We start from the raw sequence: 26,235 nt of genomic DNA, 5'->3' as shown, positions 1-26,235 counted from the left end.
GCTTCCTTGCTTCATTTTCAGTTCAATCTTGTTTGCAATTTCATTCAATCTAAAGCTAATTCAATTTCCTTGTCTCTCTCTCTCTCGACAACACAGATAACCTCTCTCTGGTCTCCCTCCTCCACCGAACGTCATCTCTGCCTAGCGCCGCCGTCCTGCGATTCCAACCACATCATCACACTCCCCTCTCATTCCTCTTTATATTGATACCCATCGATCACTCAAGCATCCACTTTTTGGCTTGAAATCGAATTGAAGCAGTAAAGAACAATCGGAGACTCATCACCACCGGTGAACCTCCCATCCTTTGTTTTGGTGAGCTTAGCTTCCTTGCTTCATTTTCAGTTCAATCTTGTTTGCAATTTCATTCAATCTAAAGCTAATTCAATTCCCTTGTTTCTGGGTTAATATGCCGCCACAATCCCTCCGCGGTGAATCCTTCGAATTTCAGTGATACCTTCGACCTCTCGCTGCGTGATGTCTGTTTTTCGGTAAGCCCAACCTTTCTTTTAAGCTTCTAGCCTTTTTCCTTTCATGATTTACTGAGAATAGAGTTTAATCTCTTTCTTCCTCTTTTTCTATTTTCCTCTGCCATGAAACCACCATCACGGTGAACGTCTTCTTGAATTTCTGGCGACACTAGGACTTCCTTGAGGTTTTGGAAAAATTATGGGTTGCTTGTTGATCTGGGTGAATTTCAGGAGATGTAGCAGCATAGGTTGGTGGAGCAGAAGCCTCGGCTCTGTGTTTTCAACTTGTGGACAAAGGTGGAACAAGGGAGCAAGTGGGGGCAGTGGCTCCCACTAAAAAAATTAATTTCCTTTTTCTTTTTCCTATAACCTAAAAAATCTAATTTTTATCAAACTTCCCCACTTATTTTTAGAATAGATAGTTGATCATACGAAAAAAGTCCAAAATTTTATATTTTTGTCCTCTTTTGTATGTTGGACTCTTTGTTATAGTGTTTATTAGTTTAGTTTTTAGATTCATGATTTATTTAAATTTCCAGTTGTGAAATAAAAAGATGAAATATTTTATATATTAACATAACGCGATTATTATATGTTCTTATACATAATGAAATATCAAAATAGTCATGTAGAGATTAATTTGAAAAAATTTCATTCTGATAACAAATATCGACATATCTAATTTAAAAATTGTTGCGTAAAAAAAATATTTGCACTTTGCGCATATAAATAAAAGTAGTTTTTGCCCCCACTCATCTAAGCTTATGGTTCCGCCACTGCTTATGGAGGTAGCAATCTCTCCCAATTTTCTTAAATTCTTGCGTTTATAGTCATTGGGTTGTTGTGGTTTTTGTTGTGATGTTGCATGCTGGTTTTTGTGCGATCAGAGTAGAGCTTGACGATCAGAAAACAAATCGGAGAGATAAGGGTTTAAAAAAATGGGTTTTTACTGTAATAGAATTACTTTTTACTATTTTACCACAGTGTGAAATTACTTTATTAGTCTTAAACAAAGTTACATTTTTACTATTTTACTGTTACAATTTTACGGTTTTATCCTAAGTTATATATATATATTATTTACTAAATTATTTTCACGGTTTTTACTTTTTATTAAAGTAACTTAGTGAAAACCTATTGTATTTTAAAATGGCGATGATTAATGTAACATTTATGTTACGTTTAAATGTTCGAAAATCAATAACTCGAATAACGTAGAAATGTGTTGGTAGAATAAATTAAGTCATTGATACGATTTGAGTGACTTTAATATCCATAAAGTATGCTCAGTATCAATCGACTATTGAAGTTGGACTATTTCCGGGTTTTCCGAGAATTAGTCAACAATTGGTTAACATGGTCAATTTCTGGTCAAACCATGAAATACTTGGTCAACAAAAAGTCAACCTTAAACTTTCGTGGTCAAACTAAGAATACAAAGTTGACTCAATATACGATACTCGGAAATTAGTATTGACTCTTTGATAAATAGATTCAGAGTTAATGCAACGAGAACGTAAAAAAGCTAGAGCAGCAGTAGCAATCTTATTTCGGAACTGGAATAGCAGCGAAGATTCTGCACTTCAATCCAGTGGGGTGAGCTAACCCCCTGTGTGTTTATTTCTTGTCCTTAAATTCATTGTCGATGCCTCGGTGGATATTTTATATGTTGAAATACATTATTGATTTAAGAATGTTAAAACCCGAGAATAGACATTCATGGGTGAGTAAACCTGAGAGTGAATGGGGTCCGGGAGTCTGGTCACCCCTCGGTGTCGATAACCATAAACATTCAGAGGGGCAATGCTCTGTTTTAAGATTTGGATCCAACCTATACAGTATTATTGAGGGCATTTCAAGAAATTGACACTTACTCCTTTGTTGTTGCAACAAAGGCAGTTGACCTCGATTTGATAGTGGTTTCCACTACAAGTCGCTAGGATCAGTCACCACTGATCGAATATTATTGATGGACATATTTATGCATCGTTTGCATGTTTTCTCTTAAAAGAAACTTAACCATTTTATTAAAGCTTTAAATGGCATGTGCTCACATCTAAACTATTTAAGTTTTCATAAAACTTAACTTATCTTACTTTCAAACTCCATTGGTGGGTTGGCCCCTATTGTGTGAGCTAGCAAGGATAAACCTTACCCCTACTTTAGATTCTTTGCATATTAGAAGCTAGCAAGGATTTATGAAACGTGAAGTTTAGAAGTACACATTTCACGAGTCAAGCAGTTTAATTCACTCATTATTTATTAATTCTCTCTTGTATCTTGTAGTAATTGAGATATAAGTCCCGAGGTTGTGTTATAACCATTGTCACCTTTATTGTACATTTTGGGTTGTCATTGTTGTGTTTTTTTGGGCTTGTGACTATCTCATCACCTTTTGTTGTTTTAAAAATATTTGTAAGGCTCGTGTAAAATTTTCAAGGATATTTGTAAGTATTTCAGTTTCTATTTTCAATTCAAATTCCGTTTGTGAATTTGGTATGTTCTAGTGTTTTCAAAGGCGACGCCGAGACGTCGCCGGTACTCGCCTTCGGGCGGAGCGACGAAGAAAAGCCCCGTAGGTTCAAACACAGGCGAGGCGATGGAAAGGCGACCATCAGAGCGACAGAGCGAAGCGGAGGCGGGCGAAGAAGATGCTGAAATTTTTTTTTTCTGGGGCCAAAACAACGTCGTTTTGGCATCTCTTTTTAATTAAGAGGTTGACTGCCATTTTCAATGAGGACGAGTGATGATCACATTATTTCCCCCAAGAAACCTACACTGGTGGGTAAAACCCCTTGCATTCTAGACCTTGATCATAACTACTGCTTTCTTCATTTCATGTATGATCGAGATATGCATTTTGGGTATATTGTGGTTGACTAGTTTTGTTTTTTTGGGGGGGGGGGTAATATTAGGCTATTAGTGGCTTTTAATTTTTTTTAGACAGGTTTATTATGTTGATGGTGATATGGGAGATGAACCAAAAACTTTTCTGGATGTTTTTCTCCATAGCCAAGCTCTTGAAGGGATAACATTGTCCATGGTAAGTTTAGAGATTACTGTTAGTGCTTTCCATATGTATGATACCTTCTTTTTCTATAGATGAATGCGATAATGTATCATTGCCTGGATGGTATTAAGAGGTCTTGGACTGTCGCCTGGTCAAGTTGTTTTCCAATTCTGATCTCAATCTCATTTCTGTTGTCAGATGTGACTTCTAGATATATAGCATGTTGAAGCATTTGAAACAAAAACGTGCATGGAATGAGTCCTATTTCATACCAATTTGTCTAGACTATATGTATCAATCCATATTTATACTAGTACGTCTTTGTTTTTAGGTAAAGAAAAATCCAAATCCAAGAAGAAAATAAAAACATTGGATGCGACGAGTGGATATGATGATGAAGATTGAACGCATTTAAGTGTAGCTCTTGCATTTAATTTAGTATGAGTCTATATATTAATTCTATAATTTGATTAGAACCTTATTTTGAATGAATGCTATGCTTATAATGACATATTCATATATTTGAAGATTATTCATATTATTTGAAAATGTATTGTATTAAATTAATGTTTGTTGGAAAGGCGATCGGCTTAAATCGCCTTTGCACGCCGATGCTCTCGCCTTGTGAGGCTTGACCATGTCGCCTTCGCCTTCGCTTTCGCATATGAAAATATTGGTATGTTCTATTACGAAAAATTTGTACATATTTTCAAATTAGTGAGTTCAAGTGAACTCTGTTCGTTTGCTCGCTTGCGAATCCAAAATTTTAAACTTTAATATTGTTTTTATTCGGGATGTGACAGTAACTATGTACCACTTCTGGTATATGGCCGGTCAAAGCATTTTTAGACAAATCCAGGAATGTCAAGTTCCTACATTCAGATATAAATTCTGGGAATTCTGAATCTAAACTATTAAAAAAAATGATCAAGGAATGTCAACACAAGAAAGCCTGAAAATTTAGACCAATCAGCAGGCTCTAAGTAGTTACTTCCAAGAAGGAAATACTGTACCTTTTTGAGATTGTCCAGCTGATATTGAATGGCACCAGCGAGATTGTTGTTGAAGTGACTAAAATACTCAACCTGGGTTAGCAAAATTATTGTTGCCTAAATCCAAAGTTGTGAGCTTGGTGAGGTTGCCAATGGCATATGGAATTGCCCCTGTGAAATTGTTGCCATTGAGGTTGAAATTGGTGAGATTCATAAACTGGTTGAAGTCCAATCCTGTCAGTATTGCAGAGAGGTTGAAGTTTGAAAGGTCAATCTGGGAAACTGTTTTGGTGTTGGGGTGGCAAACAATGGCAGTCCAGTTGCAGAGGTTGTTTATGTTTGGGAGAGACCATGAATTGAGAGAAGGTGGTGCATAATCAAAGCTGTTCTTCCAGCTTATTAGAACTTCAGCTTGTGCTCTTGGTGATGAGGTGGCCTTCCACGAAAGTAAAGAAATTAAGAAAATATGAAGGATAAGAGTCAGAGGAGGCTTCTGAGCTCCTCCCATAGTGTTGAGTTTTGAAGTTATATCTTTCGAATCAATTAAGCGAGAGCTCTAGTAATGTTTACCGAAATCTAAAGGGATTACAAACAATAGCACATAGCATGTAGAATATGCAAAGAGGAACTATAATGCATACAGGATACTGAAATTCAGCTAATTTGATTATTGTAACACATATAGAAATCTCCTTCAATCATGTCTTCAGAGAAGCCAATTTGTAACTGGTGTGTTGCCTCTGTGGGTCATTCCCTTAGTTTCCCCACCCGTTGGAGTAATAGAGTTCTCCAAAAGATTTCTCCTCAAGCCAATAAGCCACTTTTGTCGGATACTATGTCTTCAGCGTCTAAGAGGGGCTTCATTGTAATTTTATTATTTTCTCGTAAAAAAACACATAGAAATCATAGAATAAGAGTACACTACAATAAGAGTCAATGTTCTCTACTTCTCAAGTATATTCAATTCTTTTGGTATGACATAGACTCTAATGTCTTCGACATTTGGATTTTTCCGCGTGACTCTTGAAGATGACTTGAATGATAGTGAAGTTTGTTTCTTCTTTTAAGCAGTAGTCCTTAATCTCATATCCATAGGCCTAATGGATTCTTTGATTTTTCTTTCTCTGGGGGTTTTATCGGAGAAAATTAGATAAAACTCATTATTAGAGCATTTCTTTTAAATCAAATCCACACCCATATTTTTCTTTAATCTACACCCATAATAAATATTTCAACCTTTTTTTTAGGTTTTATTTCTATAATTAACATTTTTTTATTTTTCTGATTTCACTTTTTTGCCCTTCCGAACACATCTCCTTAAATATTGTACAGTATAGTCAAGACTAGCTATTTTTCAATTAACATGTAATAGCTAACATAAAAGTAAAATTTAGAGGCTAGTGATTAAATTTAGAGAAAAATTAGGACAAAGAAGAGTTAAATAATTATAATAAGAAAATATATAGATAAGTGTGATTTAAAATATCCACTTAATTAAAACAATCAAATGTTCTGGAGAGATGGGCAACAAAAGAACTCCAAGGTAAAAACAAACCCTAGCACAGTGCCGCGGCTTGCCTCTGGCTGCTTGAACCCTTGTTTCATCTAGGCTACAGTCAGGCGGTTTTGTCTTTGACGCCCGTCCTTGATTCCACCCCTCTCCTTCACTTCCCTATGGCAAACCTTGATATCTTTACCCAAAAATTTTGCTCAACAACTCGCTATTACGAGTCATGATGTGTTTGATATTTCAAACATCCAGGATGAGGACGACGGTCTGATAGGTACGGGTCAAGGTTTCCTCCTTGCTTGGCCGATTGCTCTAAATTGGGTCTCGGCGTTGGATCTGCATTCCCATTTTTGTCATCTCTGGATGTTTGAAGATTCTTTCCAGGTACAAGCACAACCTCCTGATAGATTTCTATTTGCTTTCAATCATTGAAATGATGCCAATAGGGTGATCATTGGAGGACCTTGGTACTACGCCAGGGCACCGGAGGTTTTTCAAGAGTATGATGGGATCGCAGATATTCATTAAATGCCTATGGATTTGTTGTACTTCTGGTTATATCTAAAGAATTTCCTGTCCAAGTTTGAGAAACCAAACCGCATCAAAACAGTGACTATGGTGGCTGGTAATTTCATTCATTGGAATGATAAGGAATTGAGAGTTTCTCGCAAAATTAAGGTCAATGTTTCACACAGCATAACCCTTCCTTTTGTGATGAAGAAGGTGATTAAGTTCTCGGATCAAGTTGAGAAAGAATTTTTTTCTACTATGACAAGCTGCAAGGAAGGTGCCCAAAATGCAACCTTATTTGGCATGAGGAAGTACAATGCTTCAAGGCTCTATTTGCAGTGCTGGGTGCCTCGACAAATGCTAGTCTACAAAATCTCTTGAGTCTACTAGCCGATCCAGGTTTGGGCATAAAAACAGGGTTTATTTCATTTTTTTTGGTGCTAATGATATGCAATCTACCCATATATAGTATTTAGCCAATGTTTGATCTTCATGCAAGTGCTCCACTAGCATGGCTTCTGCAAAGCCGTATCGTCTCTTCAAACCAGTGGTGCTTAACTGAAAGAGTGTTTTCAACACTACTGATGATAGTCTAGCCATTGTTCCTTTCAGTTATTAGCCTGGAATTGAGGTAGCTGAAAGATGTGGAGAAGATGAAGATATGCAATCCAAAACGTAGCGTGATGGCACTCCTTCCCCAAAGAAGCTTATGCACCCGATTGAGGATTTTTTATAACACTCAGAGAACTGAGCCTCTTAAAAAGATGAAAATGCTAGAACTCCCACTAAAACTCACTCCAAGATCGTTGGGACTTGTTGAAAGCCCTGAAGGTATTTTTGTTCAAGATCCTTCTCTGAAAACTGATGTTCCTCATTTGCAGAAGAAACGAGGACATGACCGCCCATTGGGGCAAAAGAATAAGACTCCACCTCAAACAAAGAAAGTGTTTAGTGATTAAGTCCTTGTGTACCTCTATGTTGGTGATCCTCCTCCCCTAGCTCCAAGGGCAAGGAGCCAATTTGAGGCTCGGCCCTCCTTTTACTCTTGTTTTGTCATTTTGTTTTGCTGTGTTTTGTTTTTGCTTTGCGTTTTCTTTTTTTTTTTCTGTTTGCTTGGTTGGTTATTGTTTGTTCCCATATTGTTAATGGAGTTTCCTTGTGCAATGTGCTTTTTGCTTAAATTGGTTGGGTGAGATATGTGTCAATTTGCTTTTTGCCATAAATCTTTGTCTATCCTGAAAATGTTCACTGGCTTATTGCTTGCTTGGTTATTGTTTGTTCCCATATTGCTTGGTTTCCTTGGCTTATTGCTTGGTTGGTTATTGTTTGTTCCCATATTGTTCATGGAGTTTTCTTGTGCAATGCGCTTTTTGCTTAGATGGGTTGGGCGGGATATGTGTCATTTGGCTTTTTGCCATGAATCTTTGGGTTAATGTATTATACATCACACATTCGACAGTTGACAATTAGTATTATTTTTCTGACCTCATTCACAAAATAATATCGACCGTCGGATACATACATTGATATAGAGTAGAATTTTCTTGAATCTTTATGACTTTATCTATCCTGAAAATGTGATAGCAGGTGACACGTAGAGGTCTTCCTTTGGTTTTTGTTGCATTTCTGGATGAAAGTATTCATTTCTTTAAAAAAAAAAAAAGACAATCAAATGTTTTGAAGTTACCAAATTATATCTTACATTGTTCAATCCAGAGAAACAAACACTACTTATTCACTTGAAAACTAGCAAGTAGGAACTACAGAACACGCAAAACTCTTTAAATTGTGTAGTAATAAACACTTTTTCCAGAGTTGGTTTGTTAAGACTTAAGACCTAAGATTTAATTATTTTTTCCAGTCACTTCTACTTTTGAAGGCTTGCTAACTTCTAGGTGGATGTCATGCCTAACGGCTCAGAGAGGCAATTCTGGATTTTGGCAGATGTCAATTCTTTGGCCACAAACTTCATAGTGGGTCGTGAACTTGGATCAGTGCTTGTGCAGGCCAAGGCCATTGTTACAATGAAAGCCAAAGCCTCTGCTATCCCACTTGATGGAGGTCCAGGTAGTTGGTCTAGCAAATCCTTCAAAATAAAACCTCTGTTTTCTGATAGAGAAGTCAGCAACTCCCCTGGATGTCTACCCATCATAATTTCCAATGCCACCACCCCAAAGCTGTATACGTCACACTTATCTGTCACTCGCATTGTGAATGCGAGCTCTTCATGCATATTACAATACAGAAATCAACCAATGTTCTTCCACCATATATATACATACATAGATATACAACAATACTAAAATACCAAAGTTCTATTGTTTTATACTTATATGTGAGTAGAAACGGCGATCTGTATATATAATAGAAATACAAATAAGTTTACTAAATGACTGATTACCTGGAGCCATGTAGCCATAAGACCCTGCTACAGCAGTCCAGTTTGAGGAATCCGAGCTCAGTATTCTTGCTATCCCAAAGTCTGATAGCTGTGGCACAAAATCATGCTGTAGTAATATGTTGTTCAAAGTTATGTCCCGGTGAACGATGAGCTCCGAGCAGTCATTGTGCAAGTGAGAGATTGCATGTGCTACTCCTTGCACAATCTTCACCCTTGTGTCCCAGCTAAGTGTCTTTGCTTCGCCATCCACCCCGTACAATACCATTTTCAAACTACCTCTCTCTGCATATTCATATACCAAGTACAAGCATCCCCTCCAGGAACAGAACCCATAAAGTTTTATGACATTTCTGTGCCTAACTTCCGTCAAACATCGTATCTCATTCTCAAAACTCAGGCGAATCAATTCTGGAATGTTGTCACTGGAATGAACTGACATCTTCATCTTCTTAACTGCAACGACTTCGCCTCTACCCAACACAGCCCTGTAAACAGTTCCAAATCCTCCACTGCCAATGAGGTACTTTTCATCGAAGTTGAGAAGTCGCAGTGACGATTTCAGAAAATGTAAATTTTACTTCTCTCATACAAATGGTTGAATCAAAACTTTCAGACACCTCCAGATGATAGCTTTCCCCAAGCTCTGATCTATTAGAGAAATTAAAGGTCACGAATATTATTGTCACAATCGTCAATAGACCACAAATGGGAACAAGGACACCAATAAGAATTTTCTTATGAATTTTCTTATTGGGCATTTGGTGATCTGAAGTGCATGGAGTTATTCCCTCTATTTCTCCACACAAACCACCATTTCCAATGAAAACGTTACTAGGAAGTTTCTTCTCAAAAATGCCACCAGTTGGGATTGGACCTGACAAGTTGTTGTGAGAAAAATCAACGCCGACAAGACTAACCATTTTGGATATTGCTGATGAGATGTTCCCTGAGAGTTGATTACGTGAAACATTAAGAACCTCCAGCCTTGTGAGCTTGACAAAATTTGAAGGTATTGATCCGGAGAATGAATTGCAGCTCAGGTCCAAAAGGTACTGCAGTGGTAGATTACCAATCTCCTCTGGTATTCCATCCGATAGTTTGTTGTGGCTTATGTTCATACTTGTTAAGCGCATGAGCATTCTAAGGTCGGCCGGTAATACCCCCGTAAGATTATTAGCAGACAAATCAAGAGACTGGAGATCAGTCAGTTTGCCTAGAATCTGAGGAATGGCTCCTGTCAAGTGGTTCCTGCTTAAATCTAGAATGTACAACAAGCTTAGGTTTGCAATGAAGGCTGGAATTTCCCCACTGAATTCATTAGAGCTCAGGATTAGCTTCTGCAACTGTGTCAACTTGCCCAGCTCCGGAGGGATTTCACCAGAAATTATATTTCTGTCCATTTGCATATCTGTAATGCTCTTGCATTCTCCCCACTGTGGCGAAAGCTGACCAACAAACTTGTTGTTACTAAGATAGATTCTTTCAAGCCTAGGATGGACACCAAATGCATTGGTAATGTTTCCGGTGAATTGGTTTACATGAAGCAGGACTTTATATAGAGCTGAACAATTTCTCAGGCACTCAGGCAATGGCCCTGTGAAGTTGTTGTTATCCACAGCTAACTCTTCCAGAGCAAATCCACTACACAACCCTTGCGGCAAACCACCAGAGAAATTGTTTCTCGAAAGGAGAATAGTTGTCAAGTTAGGAGAGTTTATGCCAAAATCACGGGGAATGGTTCCGGCTAAATTATTCATGTGCACAGAAAAGACAAGGAGGGAACTGAGGAAAGAAATGGTCTTTGGCAACTCCCCCTCAAGTTGGTTGTTAGAGAGGTCAAAATTTGTCATAACTTGCAAGTTTCCTATTTGGGACGGAATTGATCCGGAGAAATTATTGTTCCACATATAGAGGTATCCGAGTTTTGTCAGCAGGCCAATTTCTGGTGGAATATTCCCATTAAATCTATTGTTCTGGAGTTGGAAAGAGACCAATTTAGTCCAATTGGAGACAAGAGAAGGTAAGATCATCCCAGTGAGTAGATTGTCAGATAACCCCAACTTCTCCAAGCTGTTGAGATTGGACAAGGACAGAGGCAGTTCCCCGCTGAGATCATTCTCAGCCAAGGACAAAAAAGTGAGCTTGGTACAAAGCCCAAGCTCAGAAGGGATTGAAGAGTTCAAGGAATTCCCTGCAAGGTCAAGGCGCTGAAGCTCCCTGAGTTGTCCTACAGAGGGTGGGATTTTTCCTTCAAGGGAACAGTAAAACAGGTAAACATTTTGGAGACCAGATATTACGCCAATATCTTCAGGAATTAGACCACTGAAGTTGTTATTGCCCAAATAAAGGTGTTTGAGTTTGGGGAAGTTATATGGCATTGGCCCTTGGAACAGGTTAAAGGTGAGGTTGAGAGACTCAAGTTTGACCAGGTTGGTAACTACCGATTCCGGTATTTGGCCAGTCAAAAGATTTTCAGACAAATCCAGGAAAGTCAAGTTCCTACATTCAGATATAAAGTCTGGAAATTCTGAATTCAATTTGTTTTTATGAAGATCAAGGTATGCCAACAAAGGAAAGCCTGAAAATTTATACCAGTTAGGAGGCTCTAAGTTGTTCCTTCCTAGAAGCAAATATTGTACCTTTTTGAGATTGTCCAGCTGATATGGAATAGCACCAGTGAGATTGTTGTTGAAGAGACTGAAATACTCAACCTGGGTTAGCCTCCCCATTTCCACAGGGACTTCATTTGCGAAAAGATTGTTGCCCAAATCCAAAGTTGTGAGCCTGGTGAGGTTGCCAATGACAGACGGTATTTCCCCTGTGAAGTTGTTGCCATTGAGGTTGAAATGGGTGAGATTGAGAAACTTGTCAAAGTTGAACTGTGTCAGTGCTCCAGTGATGTTGAAGTTTGCAAGGTGAATTTCAGAAACTATTTTGGTATTGTGGTTGCAGACAATGGCAGTCCAGTTGCACAGGTTTTCTAAATTTGTGATGGACCATGAATTAAGAGAAGGTGGTGAAGAAGTAAAGCTGTTTTTCCACTTTACGAGAGCTTCTGCCTGTATTTTTTGTGATGAGGTGCCTTTCAATAAAAGCAAAGAGAATAAGAAAATATGGAGGACAGGAAGCAGAGGCTTTTGAACTCCTTTCATGGTCTTGATCAGCTTGGTGTTATATCTCTCAGATCAATGAAGTTAAGGTGCTGTTAATTCTTTGAAAGGCTAGATGATGAGACTAGCTACTTATTGACAGTGGCATATATAGCATGCAGAATGCTCAGAGAAGAAACTGCAAATGATTTTAATTTACATTCAGGTCATTAAGAATTGTAATTGGCATAAATTATGAATTACTGTAATAAGAGTTACATTTTGTTCTCTAGTATAAATTAATTATATTGTTATGACTTTGAGTCTTCAACATTGGAATTTTCCTTTGTACTCTTGGAAGGTGCTTGATCTATGGTTGTTGTAATCAAGTTTGTTTATTTTCTTCAACATGTGCTAGTCTAAGTACGTAGTTTTCGTCAATTCAAGCTTTTTGATTCCCCAACCTTTTTTTTTCCTGATGAGTTCTGTGGAATCAATGCGATTGGTTTTTTTTTTTAGAAGAAGAAGAATCATTGTGATCATTATTACTTTTTTGTTCCTTAAATTCTTATGGACATTTTAACTGTTTCTGTGTGAGACATATTGAAGTGTTGTTCCTTGACTTGTATCAGACTAACTTAACAGAAATGGAAGTAGGAAATTAAGTCATAGATAGCTTTTATAATAGCTATTATAATACAACAAAAAATTGGCATAGCTAGAAGCTAGCTAGCATATTTTATATTCATGATCTATTTTGCAAACCATGTACCTTGTACGCTTGTATAGTTATTAGCAAGGACTAAAATTCCGAAGATATTAAATATTTTAATGGTTTAAAAATAGAAATTTTGATGGAAGTTTCGGGAAATATCAATTTAAAATTTTCATGAAAATAATTGAAAATAATTATAATTATATAGACCTTTTATATATTAATATGTGCATAAGATAACATATATCTACATCTAATCACATGGTTGAGGAGTTGATGTTCACCAAGGGCAACAAGATCGAATTAGGGTTCCCCTCATAATCAAGATGATATTTTGTATCAATTTTCAATATTTGGGGTGAGATTAAAGGCCATATATCGTTAATATCGTGAGAAATTCGATATTACCATGAGATATCGCCAAATTTGATAATTTCGTGCGATATTGAATTGGTACGTGCAAGATATATCCAAGGTCCAAAAGGCTGATATTTTCAGCGAAATATTGTCGAAAATGTTGATATTTAAGACCCTGGTTATTAGCCCTTTATATATGTTACTAGGTATTATATTTTCGTCTCACGAAAGTACCACTCTACATAAATCAAGCTTAAAATATATACTGTTCAAACAAAAACACATTCTATTGACATAATGTGTCCCCGCAATATTGGATTAAAAGTTCAGCACATGAAAAACTGAAAAAATGATTGAATGAAGCTTAGAATAATTATAATAAAAAAAGGATCAGAATAAGGTGGAAATAGTCGGCATATCCCGATAGAGAAAAAGAAAAGAGAACGAACACAATTAACCTGGCTTCGGTTGCAGTACGAAGTAGCAATACTGGGTTGGTCGAGCAGTACTGAGACAAGTCCTCTATGAGTCTGACAGTGTCCATGAAGCACAGCATCTCCCAGTACACACAAATTTGATATATATTATTTTTGAGTTACTGTTCCCCGCACTGTAGCTAAGCCCGGGTGAAATCACTGTTTTGCCCTTGGTTTTGTGTTTATTGCAGTATTGCCATTCAAGTAGGTATGGAAGTTGATATGAATTGCCCACGCGTCAACTCTTCCCTTCACTCTCAGTATCTCTCGCTCTCCACCGCTTTTGATCTCCATCTTGAACCTTCTTGCAAAACACAAAAATAAGAAATCTAGATTTTTATCTACCATTAATTGGTAGCCTTCTGTAATAACCCGAATTTTTAGAAACTAAATGTCGAGTATTTTTTAAGTGTTAAACTTGTGAAATTAATTCAAGACGACAATTGGAGGTTTGCGACATTTCAAAACAAAAACGGAAACGTTCTCGGATCGTTTAATTAGAAAACATAACGTTACTGCAACGTATAAATCGACTTTTATTCCGTTGCTCGGTTGCAAAAACTTCCTTCACGAAAGTCGTAGAGCTCATCGATACGAATTCGTGGACACGTCATGCGTTCGAATCGGACGTCGGATGCAAAAGTTATTAACGTCGGAAGTTCATTTCCGATTTTGGAAATAGTATAAAAGGAAGGAGAGGAGATTAAAAATCAGAAAATCCGATTTTTTCTAAAAATCAGATCGGGGTACTGTTCACCGAGCTCGGGTACTGTTCACCCGACCCAAAAACCTTCTCCGGCCGATTTCTCCACCATCCGACGTCGCCTCGTGTCGTGCCACCTACCAAACTGACGGGCTCGACGAGCTCCATCTTTTGGGCTACGCCTTGCACTCCGGCGACAACCACACACGGTGTAGCAACCGCCGGAAGTTACTGCTGTGGCGGCGCCGCCTCCTCCGGCCACCATGGCTCAAGATTCTTGGAGGGTTTTGCTTGTCTCAGTCCCAGCAACATTCCCACAAAAGGAATCGAGCCAAATCGAAGTGTAAGTACCCGAATCAAAATTTCAATTTCTAGGGTTTGTGAATAGTGCCGATTTCATGTTCTTCGTTGTTTGGACTGTTTAGACTCGGATTTAGACCTTGGTGTCAACTATGAAGTTGTTGGAAATGTTGTTTAGGTTGTGGTGGTGAAATTTGGTGATGATTGGTGGCGGTCGGTGAACAGTAACGCCGAATGAATAGTAACTGTGAATAGTAACTCCGCATGAATAGTGATCTGTAACAGTACTGTGAATAGTGATCTGTAACAGTAAATGTGAACAGTGGCATGATAAAACAGTAACTTTGAACAGTGTTTTTGGTAAAACCGTAACTGTGAACAGTGGTTTAGTAAAAACAGTGATTAGTAAACATGAACAGTGTTCCGTGAACAATGTTTTATGAACAACATTTAGCTGTGCTGAACTCGTCACCTGATATTTTAAGTATCATTTTCTAAGCATTTATCGTGCTATTAGGTGACTGACGAAACGAGTGAGGAAATTACTTTCAGGGTCGTGGATGTTGCACGCAGGAAAGAAGGTGAGTAAAATATCACTTATTTACGAATCTACCCTTGCGGTGATTCCAAGATTTTTGCAAGAGTTTTTAATATTGAATTACGACACGTATACAATATAGTGGATTACGTATATATCGTATAAATGGTAACAAGTACATATATATATAGTTTGCTATATTATATACTGTTATGAATTCATTGGAATTGGTCATTTCGAATGACGAGAATTAAATGTTGAGCATGTGATGTGATTTTTGTACAATATGAGGTGTGATTATTGTACGTGGTTTTAACATGAGTTTGTTAAAATGTTTTGTCTTCGGACGAGTTTTGTCTTCGGACGAGTTTTTATCTTCGGACGTGTTTATGAAATATGACATGTATACGATATAATGGATTATATATATATATTGTATAAATAGTAAATATGTACATATATATATATAGTTTGCTATATAATATACTGTTATGATTTTATCGTGATTTATGTCATTTCGATGACGAGATTTAAATGTCGAGCATGTGATTTTGATTTGTACAATATGATGTGAGATTATTGTACGTGATTTTAACATTGAGTTTGTTAAAATGTTGATTTGTCTTCGGACATGATTTTTGGTACAATATGATGTGAGATTATTGTACGTGATTTTAACATTGAGATTGTTAAAATGTTGATTTGTCTTCGGACATGATTTTTGGTACAATATGATGTGAGATTATTGTACGTGATTTTTAACATTGAGATTGTTAAAATGTTGATTTGTCTTCGGACGTGATTGGTACAATATGATGTGAGATTATTGTACGTGTTTGGCAAGTCGGAACTTAGCCTTTGGCCGGGCGAAAGTTACGATACAGTTAGAGCTCTAGTCTGTCCGCCATAGTACTACATGTGAGGTAACGGGTGGTTATCTGCTCATAAGTACTCAGATTGTTTTGGATGTTGGGTAGCGGGTGGTTACCCAATATCAGCATAGTACTACATGTGAGGTAACGGCTGGTTATCTGCTCATGAGTACTCAGATTGTTTTGGATGTTGGGTAGCGGGTGGTTACCCAATATCAGCGTAGTACTGCATGTGAGGTAACGGGTGGTTATCTGCTCATGGGTACTCAGATTGTTTTGGATGTTGGGTAGCGGGTGGCTATCCAATATCGGCGGTGTATTACGAGAGGGGTAACAGATGTGTACCAGCGTTCTTGGTACCCGTAATATAAATGCATTTGGGTAACCAGAAGGGTTACTTAATTTCTCATGAGCGTTTTATTTCATATTTCTTTGGGACGACCAGATGGGCCGTCCATTGACTCATGAGTGCATTTATATTTGTTTGATTTGTGGATTTTCGTATATATATTAATATGCGAGTTATATTTTCATTTTACTCATACGAGCTGTAAAGCTTACCGGGTTTGTGTTTACAATCCCGGTGCACCAATTCGATGGTGTAGTGGATAACTCCGCAGGTGTGGATTAGCGGGAATTGACGGACCGCTCAGAGGACTTGAAGTTATTTATCCCCAACTTGTGTGAGGATTTTGTGTGACTATCTTGTGAGGTTGTTGTGAGGATTATACACTTCCATTTGTTGTAATGTTGAATTATAATTTGAGTTGTAATAATCAGTTTGACTGAGTTGTATTTTGAACTCAGAGATGATCCGCTGTGGCATTTTAAATGATTTTGATTTCATCGAGATTGTTTGGTGTTTAACGACTTTGAAATTTTGAGTTTTTAAGGTCGAAATTTTGGGGTCGTTACACCTTCAGATCCTCATCACCAATTAATAGCCTCATCATCATCATCATCATCATCTTCTTCTTCTCTCCAGTCTGTTAGTTTTTGTGGGAAATTCTGTCATTCGACAGAAGTTGCGATCTTTCTCCGGGTATGTTCTCGTTTTATCTTATATTGATATTTGGATTATGTCTTTCTTTGGGTCTCAATCTGGTCACCCTTTTGTCTTGCTCACAATTGGAGTGGTTAGGGGTTGTTATAGATTTACTTTCAATTGAGATTGAAACTCACTATGAATTTTTGATTTGGGATTGTAATTTTTAGGGTTGGAATTGTCTATCAGTGAGGTCGCCAGGTCAAGTGTGGAATAGATTTTCATACGTCATTCACATAGCTAAATTGGGTACTCTTACTTCAATTCCTTTGGGTGATTAAGTATCTCTTAAAGCTAATTTTCTAATAAAAATTAATCTAGAGATGTTGGAATTTTTTTTTTTTGAATTGGCGATTGAAATGTCTTATTCCACATACAAGGACACATGTTAAATGAATCAGATAAGAGTTCCAAATTGAGCAGCAAACATAAAGAACTACACTTAAAATTCTGGAAACTTTTCCAACTTCAGACTAAACTTTGGAAAATTAATTAACATCAGACTGAGTTGAAAATTTCTAGATCATGAATTAATTAACAGATAGAAATCATGTCCAAAATTCAAGACATTTATGTAAGTATGGTAAAAAAGAGGACAATGTGAGCACATCGGCAGTTTCCTCACTATAAATTTGCAAAACTTTCTTCACTTTGACATGATGTTTCAACTTCATAATATCATACGTAGTTTTTTGGCTATTGATAAGCAGAATACTTATTGAGAAACCTTGGTTGGTACAGTTGATAAATCAGACGCTCAATGAAATAATTAATAAGGACAACAGAAAAGCACAAGGGGTGGCCAAATTTATTGAAAAATACTCTAGAACATATAATGAGAGGCACATCAAGGAAGGTTTACAGGCTAGGTAACAAATAAATAATCTTCAAAGGCAGCAAAGTAAGAAAGTTAAATGTTTGGTTTTTCTGATGTGATTATTAGCTGGGAGTAAGTTGACCATTAAAATGGCCTATACCATTGTTCCTTCAACACAATCTCTATTCAATTAGATCATAATTTTCCTAGGTAATTGGTTGCTACATGTTTGGTCTTTTTTTTTCCTGAGATGGATTATAAGTACTGTGAATTATAATTGGTTCTATATATTTTTGACCCGAATGTTATTTATATTTTTATCATAGTAAGTTGTGGTGCTCTGTATAGGAATCTCTGATTTGCAGAGGAAAGTTGTTTTGTTTTCAATTCTATAACTTTATAACATTGTTGTTCTCATTTTTTAGTTAGGTCGGTGCACTGTGACTAAGCCCTGTAGCTAAGCTAACGTAAAGTTATGATTTTACCCTCATGTTTGTGTTAATTGCAGGAGTTGTCATTACCATTTTATATTACTGTTTACAAGTTTATTGTATAGACTTCTCTGTAACATTCGGCTGCTATTCCTCTATTTGCTGTTTGTTTGTTTTTTTTTTGTTTCTTATTCATGTTTGTGTTCTATTCAGTTGGTGTTAGGAAGTATAAATTTCTCCTCTTGCATGATAGTCATCAATGTTTTTACATCATGTATATATATATATATATATATATATCATTGTATTTACTCTACCTAATTAGTATTATGCTATTTTTATATAGGTTGTAGTAATAGTAAGTTAGTCCATTTTCTTGCTGATTTAGAATCAAGCATAGCAGAATCAAGGAACTGTGTCGCATCCAGTCGCAATATTATTTTAGATCCAGGCATATTGATGAGAAATAGATTGTTTAATTACATTAGTGTAGTATAAATGATCATTGAGTTTCTTTTACTTACTAGATATGGCGCCTAAAACAAGGATGACTGCAAGGAAGAGGAAGTTGGCAGATTTGAAATGTGAGATGACATCAAGAAAACATCAACTTAACTGCATGCATGAGCTCCATCAATCTAATGAACACATACAAAAAAATGAAGCAAGTGATGGAGCAATTTTGTCTAAAAGAAGATTCTTTTTTGAACAAATGAAAGATGGGAAATCTTCTATGAATTTTGAAAGTTTCTATGATCAAGAAATTAATGATGAAACAATTGCTGATTCATTTGATTTCAAAAATGAGCATGCAGAAACTTCCCAAGTCCTTGATGATAATGAAAACATAATTGGTATGTATCTGCTTAAAATACCTGAGTGTATGTATTTCATTAGTCACATTTAATGATTTTAGAGAGTTGCACGGTATAACTGTGTTTTTTTATATATAATACACTGGTACGATAAATCATATCTATAATTATTAATTTAAATTTTTCTTTTTTGTAAAATTGCAGCGGACAATTCCAGGTTGAATCTATTTACCACTGGGCAAGCATCATATCAAAATAAGAAACAAGGTTAGAAATTGTTACAACTCATAATAAACTTTTACCGTTTACTTTCCATGTTTAAGTTAGTCATAGAGGAATATTTTTCATTATTTAACTTATGAATAGTTGAGGTGTGAATTAAGAAATAAAATTCTCTTAACCTTAAATATTGAACCAAGCCTTAAATTTATATTTCCTTAACATTTTACAAAAATAAATTTTTTATTTAAACAAATTTCAGTTGCAGGTTTTGTCGTGCAATATCGAGATTTTGGTGACAATGAGTTCCAATGTGTTCATTGTAAAACTTACTTTTGGTTAGATGAAGCAAATAAACGAGCGTCTAACAACACACCTATTATATACACATGTTGTTGTAAACAAAGCCAAGTAAAACTAAAACAATCAAATCCAACACCAAAATTTCTTCAGCAATTGTTAGATCGAAATAATAGCCAAGAAAGTTTGAATTTTAGAAATAACATCAGAGTTTATAATTCAATGTTTTCTTTCACTTCAATGGGCGCGAAAATTGATAAAGATATAAACAATGGGAATGGACCATATGTCTTCAAAATATGTGGTCAAGTACACCACTTAATGGGTTCTGTGTTACCACCTGAAGGTGAACCACCTAAATACGCACAATTATATGTATATGACACTCAAAATGAAATTTCAAATCGAATTAATGCTATTGGCCCTTCTAATCATGATAAAAAAATAAAACCAAAAATTGTCGAAGGGCTTATTCATATGTTTGATGAAGTAAATGAGTTGACCAAATTATTTCGAACTGTTAGAAATAAATTTGAAGACAAATCTTTGCCTTCATTTCATATGACTATACTTAGTCGACAACCAACCGATAGTAAACAATATGAGGAACCAACCAGTAATGAGATTGGTGGTTTAATTGTTGGTGATATTGGAGAATTCAATTCAAATAAAGATATTATAATTGAATCTAATCAAGGTTATTTAAAGCGAATTTCTAAAATTCACCCAAAGTACATATCGTTACAGTATCCAATACTTTTTCCATATGGAGAAGATGGATACAACGTCAATTTGTTATTAGAACCTTCCATTAACGCCAAGAAAAGGAAAAAGATGTCGATGCGAAGTTTCATAAAATATTATATTCATGACAGAGACAAAAATACAGATACTTTATTAAAAGGTGGAAGATTATTTCAACAATATTTAGTAGATGCTTATGCAACAGTTGAGGAAACTGAATTAGACTATATTAGAAATCATCAAGAAAAATTCAGAGTTGAAAAACGTGATGAACTTTATAATGCTTATGCTGATGGGGTTAATAAAGGTCGTGATGTGGGACAAAGAATATATCTTCCAAGTTCTCATACTGGTAGTCCTAGAGATATGATTAATAACTATCAAGATGCAATGACAATCTGTAGATATTACGGAAATCCAGATTTATTCATCACTTTTACTTGCAATGTGAATTGGCCTGAAATAGTAAGATATTTTGCAAAGAATCCTGGATATAGACAAGAAGACAGGCCTGATATAATTTGTAGAATTTTTCAATTAAAATTGAAAGATATGATTGAGTATATTAAATCGGGAGAACCATTTGGAGAGGTTTTGGCACATGTGCACACAACTGAATTTCAAAAAAGAGGATTACCTCATGCCCACATGTTATTTTGGTTGAAGCAAGATTATAAATGTTATAACCCAAATGACATTGATTCTATTATATCAGCTGAACTACCCGATAAAAACACTCATCCAGAGCTTTATAAAATTGTTAGTCAATTTATGATTCACGGACCCTGTGGAGAGATAGACATAAAAGCTCCTTGCATGCGAGATAAAAAATGTTCTAAATTTTTTCCAAAACCATATAATAACAACACTATATTTGAAAGAATCAAACCACCTGTGTATAGACGACGTGATGATAGTACAAGATTTGTCATAAAAAATGGAGTTGCAATTGGTAATGAGTTTGTAGTGCCATATAATGCTAAATTATTGCTAAGGTACAATGCTCATATTAACGTCGAATCATGTTCTCAATCTATGTTAATTAAATATTTATTCAAATATATTAATAAAGGTCCAGATAGAGCTCGAGTTGCACTATATGAGAATAATAAAGATGAAATTCAGTCTTATCTTAATTGTCGATATTTGAGTCCACATGAATCTGTATGGAAACTATTTGAATATGCAATTCATTCAAGATATCCTGCAGTTCAACGCTTAGAAATTCATTTGCCTTCTCAACAAAATGTTGTTTTTAAAGAAACCGATGATCTTGAATCCATTTTAAAATCTCAAGCAAATGATTTTACCACACTTACCGCCTGGTTTCAAGCAAACAGGATTTATAAGGAAGCAAGAGAATTGACCTACGCTCAATTTCTAACAAAGTTTGTTTGGGACAAAAGTATTAAATTTTGGAAACCAAGACAACAATATCAAACTATTGGTAGAATAGCTTATGTGCATCCTATGAAAGGTGAATTATACTTCTTACGAATGTTATTAAATCTTCAAAAAGGTTGCACAAATTTTGATTCCGTAAAAACTATTAATGGTGTTACATATTCGTCCTACAAAGAAGCATGTCATGCTTTGGGTTTATTAGGTGAAGATAAAGAATGGATTGACGCATTAACAGATTCATCTTTTATTGCAACAGCTTCTGAAATGCGTCAACTATTTGTTACAATTCTTATATTTTGTGAAGTTTCAAATCCGCAAAAATTATTCGATACTCATTGGCTAACTATGTGTGAAGATATCATACATAATACTCAAACAGAATTAAGATTCCTTGATTTAAAAATACCTGAACCAGAATTAAAGAACAATCTCTTATATGAATTAGAAGCGATACTTAACATGTCATCGAAGTCATTACAAGATTATCAATTACCAATGCCAGATGAAAATAAAATAAAAGAACTTAGGAACAGATTGTTAAGAGAAGAATTTAACTACGACATTCAGCTTCTAAAACATAATCATGAGAAATTTGTAACTCAGTTAAACTCTTGCCAAAAAAAAGATATATGATCATGTTATTAAACGAATTGAAGAAAAGAAAACCGCAATGTTATTTGTTCATGGTAGTGGTGGCACTGGAAAAACCTTTTTATGGCATACAATAATCAACAAATTGAGATCCGAAGGGAAAATAGTTTTGGCTGTTGCTTCATCCGGTATAGCATCATTGTTACTTCCAAACGGTCGAACTGCACACTCTCGATTCAAAATACCCCTTAATGTCGATGATTATTCAACATGTCCAATTAAAAAAGGAACTCTTCTTGCAACACTTCTTGAAAAAACAGATCTGATCCTTTGGGATGAAGCTCCAATGTGTAACAAATTTTGTTTTGAAGCATTAGATAAATCTTTACGTGACATTCTTACAAAATCTAATGAGACACAAAGTGATATCCCATTTGGTGGAAAACCAATATTATTGGGTGGAGATTTTAGACAAATTTTACCTGTAGTCCCTTTCCAAATAAGACATTATCAAAGTTTCACTAAATAATTCATACCTTTGGTCTTCGTTCAAAGTATTTAACTTAACCGAAAATATGCGATTATCAAAGACTGGTTTGACTGAAAATGAAAAAAAAGAAATTTCTGATTTTGCAAATTGGATATTACAAATTGGCGAGGGTCGTGTAAATTCAGTTTATCATACAGATGATAAAGACACATCTTGGATAGAAATTCCAAACAGTTTATTGATTAATTCACACGTTGATCCTATTGAAGCGATATTTAATGCCACTTATCCTGACTTTAACATAAATTATAATAATATCAATTATTTAAGAGAACGTGCAATTGTCACTGCACGAAATTCAACTGTTATAAACATAAATAATTATGGAATAAACTTATTACCAGGTGAAATTACTACATATTATAGTCATGACACAATTTCTGCCGACTCTGGAAATGATGAATATATTAATCTTCTATATCCAACTGAATTTTTAAACCAACTCGAATTTAATGGACTTCCGTTGCACGAGTTAAGTTTAAAAGTTGATATGCCAATTATGCTATTGAGAAACCTAAATCAAACAAATGGTCCATGTAATGGAACAAGATTGATAATAACAAAGTTGTTTGACAGATTAATAGAAGCAAAAATATTAACAGGAAACAATATTGGACAAAAAAATTTTATACCAAGAATTACTTTAACAGCAACTGAACACAGATGGCCATTTACATTTAAACGGCGTCAGTTTCCTGTAAAACCATGTTATGCAATGACTATAAATAAAATTCAAGGTCAATCACTCAATCAAGTTGGTGTATTTCTTTCTGAACCAATTTTTAGTCATGGACAACTTTATGTTGCATTATCAAGAGCTACATCAAAAGATCGTCTTAAAATTACGATAAACAATAATAACAATATCCCAAATACATACACAAAAAATATAGTATTCAAAGATGTATTACAAAAGTTGTGAATAAATATTCATAAACAGTTTTGTTTGAAAATTGAAAGCCATTATATAAAATCAATTTGTTCAATAAGAAAAGAAAAAAAAAACTTTCCCCATACATAGATTTTGTTGTGACTTCAATGGAAAATCAATTTCTACTTTGGTAAAACATTAATTTGTCAATTCCGTCATGTTTTTGTCAATCATTACTTTTAGTCATGTCTTTTAATGCTTCATCTCATAATTCTCATTTGTTTCATTAAATTTAGGTGCGCATATCAATAATACTTGACAACAGCTAGGAACAATTTTGTTAAATCAGTTTCACTTTTTTAGGTGATCATTTTGTTACCTTACATTCTATTTGGCATTTGTATACATGTATACCTTTTTTTTCCTGCAATATTATGTCTCATATTATAATTGAATAGAATCTGATGTGCAGGAAAATAATAAATGGTGCAAATGTGTTTTGTTACATTCTTACTGAGTCAGGTGTACATAAGTGTAGGGCGTAATTTTTTAGTAAGCTCGATTCTCACAAATCTTGCACTTTTGGTTTAATTGAATGAATTGATATTCATAATTCTATATGTATTCTCTTGCATTCATATCAGATGTGATTAATTATGATATACCATTTTGTTATCAGTTGGTAAATTCTTGGATCATACTGGATAAAAGACCTTAAGTGTATGGAAGGAGAAAGACCAAATATACTTTATAAATAGTGGTTCTTCATCATGCACCAACATGCTATTTTAAGGTACACTGAAAAATTACTTTATTTTGATCTAGCTCTCCAATGTTTATGATTTCTCAACAAAACATATCAGCATCTTCAATCACCTGACTCTTTTTGCTCTATTGCTTCTAAGATCATGGTATGGGAGCTGAAAAAGTCCACTTTCATATGTACATTTTGATGATAGCATCATTTGACGCGTGAAACTTTCGCTTAAGGAGAGGCTTCAGTTAAACTAAAAACAGTAACAAGCTTTGTTTTGGACACCTAAGATTACTGTTGTGGTGCGTCTTCTCTATGCTTTCTCTGTTTAGTATGTTTGTTCATTGCACAATCTGTCTGAAGCGGTATGATGGTAGATTACATATGCAGATAGTTTAATAATCAACCACCTGTTATGCACATTATCTTCTAAACACTTCCTTATACTCACAAAGTTATTCCTATTTCTACAGGCACGAGGGAAACACATCTTTGTTTTTCTTTTTTCAAGAAGATTGGAATATTACCCATGATTAATTTTATTTATGGGCATATCAATTTTGGTTTGTAAAATCAGAATTAAGGCGATTGGAGCGTTTCTTATTTTGAATATAATGGCTCCAATTTTGGTTTAATATATGTATATGTATGTATATATATATATATATGAATATATGTATAATATAGCTAAATTAAGGCGAAGTAGAAGTTATATATGTACGCAAATGTCATGTATTTCCTTTTGTCATCTCCATTATATCTTTAATTATTAAATTGAAATAACAAACATAAACATACACATACACAAACCTCGCCGCGGCAAAGCGCGGGCATTTGTCTAGTTTGAAAATGATTTACTAGTTTGGTCCAATGATACTTGTACTCCAGGAGCACTGCGTACTAAGCTCTTCCTAGACCTAAGCAGCATGAACACAACTTCATTCAGACATGCATATAGAAAATAGTTTGGTCCATGGTTCCAGATTCCACCACACCATAACCATGCATTACCCACATTCAAGAGCTTCATAAACATCTCCCACATATAGCAGATCTCGGAGGGATCGATTCCTATTATTATCTCAATTTTTAAAAACTTCAGATATCAACATTACATTTTAATATTTAGACAAATAAATGAAATAATCAGTCGAACTTACTCAAACGTCAACTTGTCAAAAAGCTACATATCTTCTTTAAGAGAAGTTTTAAATACACACCCGTAATTACTTAATACACATCCATATCTTTTAAGATTTCAAATTAAATTTTATGGGTATGGGAAATAACCAAAATATGCCCCTAATTAAGAAAAAATAAATATTACAATCTTAAAAAATTTCAAAAACTAATAATGTGAGAAATTAAGTAAGTTTCTGCAAAAAAAAATTTATATTTATCTGATAGAAAATTAAGTGGAAAATTTTGATTATTAAGTCATCCCTTTATTTCTTTCTTAAAAAATTTATAATTTCCAAGTTAGAATGTCAAACCAAGATAATATATCTTAAGACATTATGATCTTTCTCATTTAATGTAACGACCCTAAAATTTCGAGTATGAAAACTCAAAATTTCAAAGTCGTTAAACACTGAACAATTTCAATGAAATCGAAATCGTTTAAAATGCACAGCGGATCATCACTGAGTTCTCAATACAACTCAGAAAACCAATTATTACAACCCAAATTTATAATTCAGCATTACATAAAATGGAAATGTAATAATCCTCACAATCCCTCACAAAACTCA

At 35.1% G+C, this 26,235-nt stretch overlaps 1 long non-coding RNA gene and 1 pseudogene across 2 annotated transcripts; one reads left to right on the top strand and one right to left on the bottom strand.

The window, feature by feature from the left end:
* Positions 1 to 8,383: 8,383 nt before the first annotated feature.
* Positions 8,384 to 12,045, bottom strand: LOC126784105 (probable leucine-rich repeat receptor-like protein kinase At1g35710; annotated as a pseudogene).
* A 4,843-nt stretch (positions 12,046 to 16,888) lies between these two features.
* LOC126784751 (uncharacterized) lies at positions 16,889 to 25,078 on the top strand. 2 transcript variants are annotated; one of them, XR_007670980.1, is made up of 7 exons: positions 16,889 to 16,985; positions 18,764 to 19,090; positions 19,256 to 19,318; positions 24,203 to 24,282; positions 24,410 to 24,523; positions 24,636 to 24,786; positions 24,958 to 25,078. It is a non-coding gene; the product is annotated as an uncharacterized LOC126784751 (long non-coding RNA). The 2 variants fall into 2 exon arrangements; XR_007670981.1 differs by lacking the exon at positions 16,889 to 16,985 and adding an exon at positions 17,182 to 17,237.
* Positions 25,079 to 26,235: the final 1,157 nt, after the last annotated feature.

Source organism: Argentina anserina, chromosome 2 (assembly GCF_933775445.1).
Source record: "Argentina anserina chromosome 2, drPotAnse1.1, whole genome shotgun sequence".
Classification (NCBI taxonomy): Eukaryota; Viridiplantae; Streptophyta; class Magnoliopsida; order Rosales; family Rosaceae; genus Argentina; species Argentina anserina.
This window is presented reverse-complemented; position numbering and strand designations above follow the sequence as displayed.